The following is a 7,150-nucleotide window of genomic DNA, read 5'->3' on the forward strand; positions in this document are numbered from 1 at the left end:
CTACAGTCTGGGTGACAACCAGAACACGTTTGGACATGAAAACTGATAAGTAAAAATGTAAGCTTCTGGAGTTTTATTTTGAGTATAAAAGTGAATTTACTGCAATAACCCAGTTACCCTGTTGGACAAATTATGTGCAATTAATCGCCAGAAAAACTGTTACTGATAAACATTTAGCACTTTGCAATTACTGCAATTACTGCTGCATGATGATAATGATGTATTGTTCAGTGTGACACACTCTCACTATTAAGCATTCATGTGTGGTGAAATGGCAGAGCTAATGCTAATGTGGAGCTAACGCTAACACTTTCAATCGCCTGAAACACTGCCCTAAACCGATGGCTTCAGTGCAATTTAAGAACACAGAGTAACTGATTTAGAGTCAAAAACATGCGAGTGCAGTTGTCATCTTGCTGGGTTGCAGATGATGCAGTATCGACGTCACGAAATGCAGAAGTGGGGGCAGGGAGTAAATGCAGCCCCGTTGATTCAGAGTCAGAAGCCTAAATTCTGTCTCGTGTACCTTCGGTTGTTGAAACCGCTCTAATCGGGAGAAAGACAAAAGTTTGTTTCCTGTTTGGAAAGTAGTCTGTCACAAGGGAGTTGATTTTAATAAAACTTACAGGAAAAAGACGACAAAAGTGGATCAACAATCCACAGCTAAAAACAGAACGGACAATGCAAGGGTTTGCAGCAACCACTTCCTAACATGTAAGGATCGTGTTGTTTAAATAATATTTTAAGATATTTTATTGGATGGTTACTCGAATTTGGGCTTTCTGGAGCTAAATATAATATTTAAAAGTAGATCCAAGCACATAGAAATAATGCGTTAGCTTGTTGTCAGTGTTAGCAATAGCAGTGTTATCATGGACTAGTTACATAGCACAACTCTCACCCAGGCAGAAACAAATCGACTGACATTTAAAGCTTCTTTGGATCCTAAATGTTTGACTCAATTTGAAACAAAATATGTGTAGCTTTGAGGCTTTTAAAAGCTTTCATCTGTGAAGAGGTGTGCTTTGTTGTTCTGTGTTCACCCTCTTGTGTCTTCCCTGTGACATTACTCATCATTTCTCCTTAGTGTTTCCTGCTGGTCACCTGTTCAATTATCTCTCATCTGTCAGTGGTAAATTAGTTCCCCTCAGCTGTTGTTCATTTTCTCCCTTCCCCTGTTTGCTTAAATACTCTTCTCTTCTGTTCATTCTCCGCTGGATCATTGGATGGATTTTCCCTCCTTTCTGGTTACCCTTGGTGTCCTTCTGTGTTTTAGTTTTTATTTTAGCTGCCCTGTCAGCGTTTTTGTTTGTTTATTATATACAGCGGGTAAAACAAGTATTGAACACGTCACCATTTTTCTCAGTAAATATATTACTAGAGGTGCTAATGACATGAAATTTTCACCAGATGTTGGTAACAACCCAAGTGATCCATACATACAAAGAAATCAAACCATAAATGTCCAGAAATGAAGTTACTTGTAATAAAGTGGAATGGCACAGGGAAAAAGTTTTGAACACATGAAGAAAGGGAGGTGTAAAAGGCATGGAAAGCCAAGACACCAGCTGAACTCTCTCAGTAATTAGAAAACAAGCCTGCCCCTTGTCAGTGCAAGTTAATATCAGCTGGTTCAGTCCCAAATGATGGCCAGGTATCACACAAGAACCATCTGATGATGGGTAAAAGTAAAGAGCTCTCTCAAGACCTTCACAACCTTATTGTTGCAAAGCATAATGATGGCATCGGTTACAGAAGAATGTCTAAACTTCTGAAGGTTCCAGTGAGCACTGTTGGGGCCATAATTCAGAAGTGGAAAGAACATTATTTCACCATAAACCGACCACGACCAGGTGCTCCTCACAAGATTTCTGACAGAGGAGTGAAAAGAATTATCAGAAGAGTTGTCCAAGAGCCAAGGACCACTTGTGGAGAGCTTCAGAAAGACCTGGAATTAGCAGGTACGTTTGTTTCAAAGAAAACAATAAGTAATGCACTGAACCACCATGGCCTGTATGCACGCTCACCATGCAAGACTCCACTGCTGAAGAAACAGCATGTTGAAGCTCCTTTAAAGTTTGCTGCACAACATTTAAACAAGCCTGTGTAATACTGGGAGAATATAGTCTGGTCAGATGAGACCAACATTGAACTGTTTGGATGCCAGAATACACATCATGTTTGGAGGTCAAATGGCACTGCACATCAGCCCAAAAACACCATACCAACAGTGAAGTTTGGAGGTGGGAACATCATGGTGTGGGGCTGTTTTTCAGCATATGGTACTGGCAAACTTCAAATAATTGAAGGAAGGATGAGTGGAAAAATGTACAGAGACATTCTTGATAAAAATCTGCTTCCATCTACCAGGATGATGAAGATGAAACGTGGCTGGACATTTCAGCAAGACAATGAGCCCAAACACAAAGCCAAGGAAACTCTCAGTTGGTTTCAGAGAAAGAAACTAAAGCTGCTGGAATGGCCCAGCCAATCACCTGACCTGAATCCAACAGAAAATCTATGGAAAGAAATAAAGATCAGAGTTCACAGAAGAGGTCCACGAAACCTTCAAGATTTGAAGACTGTTTGTGTGGAAGAATGGGCCAAAATCACACCTGAGCAATGCATGCCACTAGTTTCTCCATACAGGAGGCGTCTTGAAGCTGTCATTGACAACAAAGGCTTTTGTACAAAGTATTAGATAAATTTCAGTAAGTGTGTTCAATACTTTTTCCCTGTGCCATTCCACATTATAACAAATAACTTCATTTCTGGACATTTATGGTTTGATTTCTTTGTATGTATGGATCACTTGGGTTGTTACCGACATCTGGTGAAAATTTCATGTCATTAGCACCTCTAGTAATATATTTACTGAGAAAAATGGTGACGTGTTCAATACTTATTTTACCTGCTGTAAATCTTTTTTATTTTTTTTTTTTGTTGAACTTCATTCTCTGTCCGGATCTGGGTCTATTCCTGTGCTTAACGTGACATCATCTGGCTCGTTGTATAATACGAGGTCAGCAGCACCACAGTTTATGTCGATCGCCTCGACGCCGGGTAAAACCTCCAGATCATGACAAGTCTTTTTTTTATTAACACAATGTGGATCATATCCTAAATGTACGCATTATTTTTTTGCACTATCACATCTGCACCTGCCCATTTAAGACATACTCTGTGTGATCCATGTTGATGCCTTTTGAAACAGAGCAAATCATTTCCTGCACCCCCTCCCCCCATCTGAATTTTGTGCGTCATTCGTGTCACATGACCGCAACCAAGCAATTAGCCGTCATGTTAATCGTTATTGGCTAAATGCCACAAGTCACTCTAAGTTACTCATGATTTTTCTTCGTCACACACAGACAAATGGGAGAACATCCTCTAAACGAGCTTGTGGATCAAGTCAAACATCATTACTAAACCTAACAGAAATCTGTAAGTCTTAATATCAAACTGATCACAAAACTGAGTTTTGCAGCAGATTATGCTGCTCAGTATTTGATCATTTAACTGCACTCAGACTCCATTTCATCTTTCGGTGAAACTTTTAAAGAGCAAAGACATATCGGACTTGTTTAGAGGTGGTAATTGAAACTTCTGTGTGGAAAGAGCTCAGCCGCCTTAAACACAGCCTAGAGTTGTCGCACAAGTGCCAAATCCATATCTTGACTCTGCATATGGCATAAAATTACTATTTTAGTCTTTTAAGATAATTCCATTCAACAGATAAGCCGTCATTATCTGCACATGAAAAAGTCTCTGATGAAATTGACAGGGGACCTACCCAATCCTTTTCCCCCCTCACTCCCCCCACCCCCCTATGCTGAACATTACCTCATTCTCATCAGCAAAAACACAGAAAAGAAAGCTACTGATAATAGACAGAGAATTCGATACAATCAAAAGAGAAAAAGGACGGTATGAGCAAAAAAGAAAAAAGAAAGAAATATGGGGAGGGGGCTCGTGTTAATTAACGAGCCGCTAATCTCAACCACATTAATAACCGGGTCATGAATGTGAGGAAGACGAGGATGAAAACAGGGGAGAGGGAAAAAAAGAACAAACAGAGAAAAGATGCAACATGATGGCTCTGGGTACAGCGATGGGAATTTTGCCCCCGTCTTTTCCCCATAACCCTTTCTAACCTCTTTCATTCTCCTCAGCTCTCTGATCACAAACACTCTTTGTGACTCCCCGAGGGGGGAAAAAAAAAGAAGAAAAAAACTGCATCGGATGCCAATTTGCATAAAAGCAACAACTTTTTTTTTATTTTCTTGTGTGGAACAGGACAGCCGTGGCTCCTCCCCTCCATGCAATCCTTCTTGTTTTTGGAAACACATGCAGGTGCATACGTGCAGGGTGACATGACGATGCATTTTGAGTGTTTTACGATTCCTTCGATGCACAAACTGCACCCGGGATGTTTTTACAGTGCACACGCACGCCATACCATACAGCTTTCACGCACACGGAAACCTGTTTTTGGAGTGTAATTAAAACAGGAGGTGCAAATACAATATGCTTTTGTCTTAGAGCGAGGCGGGGAGAGGCGGGGTGAGGGGCCTCTGCATATTAATTAGGAGGTTATGGCGTGAAAGCCAATCAGGCGCGTTTAACAGATGACATACCGGGGACAAACACGGCACTACTTTCTTTGCCGCTCTCCCACGGTGGCGCAGAGATACAGGCGGTGCATACCACTTCCGGCGATGGCACGCTGCCAGTGGATGGAAATTAGCAGCAGGAGCTGTTGAGATGAATTAGGAGCTGGAACAATGCAGGAGGCTGTGTGCTGCTCGGCGGGGAGGCGGTCGACGGTGTAAATATCGAACCGTTAGGAGGCGATCTTGAGTCAAGTAAGCTTAGAGTTGTTTTATCAACACCTTTTTGTTCGTAAAAATCAGAAAAAAAGGATGCACACACGAAATGTAGGCGTAACAAGATACATTTTATCAGAACGGTATAAAAAATGATATTACCTGGAAAACATTGGGTTCGTACACAAAAGCATTTTCCTGACAACAAAAACTGTTAGATCAGACTTAAAATAACTTCCACACATCTGTTTAGTTATCAATGACCACTGTTTGGGATGTTGGCAGCCCCCTGTTTTTATTTCTCCAATTCCCAACCCTGTTATAGGAGAACAATTCAAGTGTTAGAAGCAGAGCGAGCCAGTAAGAGACAAGCAGTCACAGAAAGAGACCTCTCTGTACTCTGTTGCCATTTATGTTTTTTTTAATCCCTTGTGGCCACCCAGCTTTAATGACGGCAACAATTCAACCTCCGTTTCTTTGTTTTTGCTGCTCAATTTCCCCTGTCTCCAGGTTTCCTTTCTCTGGCCATCTGAGCTCTGTTCCAAGGTTTTTACCCCATTTCCTTCACGTCTCTCTCTCTCTCTTTTTTCTATCCATGTGCCAGCTGAATCAGTCTTATTGGGTTAATCTCTAATGCTCTTTCTCAGTCTTTGTTTCTGCCGGGGTCTATACCTATTCCTTTATCCTTTTTTTTTTTGCTTTCCGCGTCTTTGCCAACTCACTCTTTGTCGTTTTTCACCCTCCCGTTCCTCATTTTCCACAAGCCCTCTCTCTCTCCCTCCCTCTTTCAGCTCTACTCATCCCTCCATGTCATTTTCCCAGTGAGGGGGCACTTTGCTGCTCCTGTCTTTCGATCTCCGCTGTTGGCACTCAGTTCTGAGCGCCAGGCCCAGTGTGTGTGTGTGTGTGTGTGTGTGTGTGTGTGTGGAGGGGAAGCTGTGTTTGGGCAAACAGGTGCCCACGCCTGCCCCCGGCATCACAAAGAAGGCTTTCTTTGCCCATCAATGGCTTCCATTAACGCCAGGGCCCTCTGCCTCTGGAGGGGATGTCAGGCTTCCCGAGATGGCACACAGAGATGGCCATTATGGAGGCAGGAAGCCGGGGGGCAGGGGCATCTTGGGAGTGCCGCCAGGAGAGAGATGGAGGGGTACAGAGGGTAGGAGGTGGCGTTTTGTGTTCTAAACCCAGCGCTCCGTGCATACGGACACAAACGCACAAAAGGACACAATTATTCCCTCACACAAGCTGAAACACAAACTGCGTGTGCATGTCGGGGTTCACTTTTTGTAAGCTTTGCAAGTTTGAAACTCGAATTTTAGAAAAAAAAACCTTCTAGTCGTTCTCCTTTAAACCTAAATCTAAATATTAGTAATATTAACTGATAATAGCTTGTTTTTGTTTCCTATTAATAACCAAATAATTGAATCTAATTAACAGCCTTTTCAGAACCTCATCATCATTTTTTAAATTATACTCAGATATTCAAATCAATGGTCAAACATTTCTAAAAGACTAAATGGTTTTAAGCATGTTAAAGTACTTTTTGTACTTAGAATTAAGCAGAAAATGTGCAACCTGCAAAGGTTTTACACATAAAAGATTCTAGTCTGATAAACTGACAACCATATACTGATTTGTTGGTTCAGATACAAATAAAATCAGGCACATTTATTGTACATCTTTGCCTAAAAACATGATTAAACCCATGATTAAACTCCAGCCATTCCTCCTCATAGCAGCAGCCTCTTTGGGTACAGAGAGGAGGCATTTTACTTCACCTGCGTACCATATTCTCATGGTATTTCAACGTTTTTAGATGTAATTTAACACTGAAGTTTGATTCCAGTTGAACACACCTTGTTCTCCTGTAACTTTAGATATTTAATGAAAACATAAATCAAACATAAATAGAAAGATGTTATTTGGGGAGAACACTAAGTGAACAGGCTGATTCACCAAAGCCAAGAAAGTCTTGAATCGCTCTGAGTTTTTCATCCAACTGCATTCATTAAATTAAAAAAAAGGTGTTTTATATGAGTTTACATCTATCTAAAGATTTGGTGAATGCTATTGCCGGGAAGTGAAAACTCTACATTAACTCTCCATGGAGGGGGGTCGTTTGAGAGGTATCTTGTCAGACTGAGATCACTGCTGCATCTGAGAGGAAGGCATGAAAAGAGGCGGGTCGGCCCGCTCAAGACCTTCTCAGAAGACGCCGCAGGACGACAAAAAAAAGGAGGGTCAGCTCTGCGGGAGAGGGCAGGGTGGAGGGGGGTGGGGGTGGCGTGCCGCAAGAGCAGGTGGGAAAGTGAAAAAGAGACGGG

Source organism: Austrofundulus limnaeus, unplaced genomic scaffold, assembly GCF_001266775.1.
Source record: "Austrofundulus limnaeus strain Quisiro unplaced genomic scaffold, Austrofundulus_limnaeus-1.0 Scaffold427, whole genome shotgun sequence".
Classification (NCBI taxonomy): domain Eukaryota; kingdom Metazoa; phylum Chordata; class Actinopteri; order Cyprinodontiformes; family Rivulidae; genus Austrofundulus; species Austrofundulus limnaeus.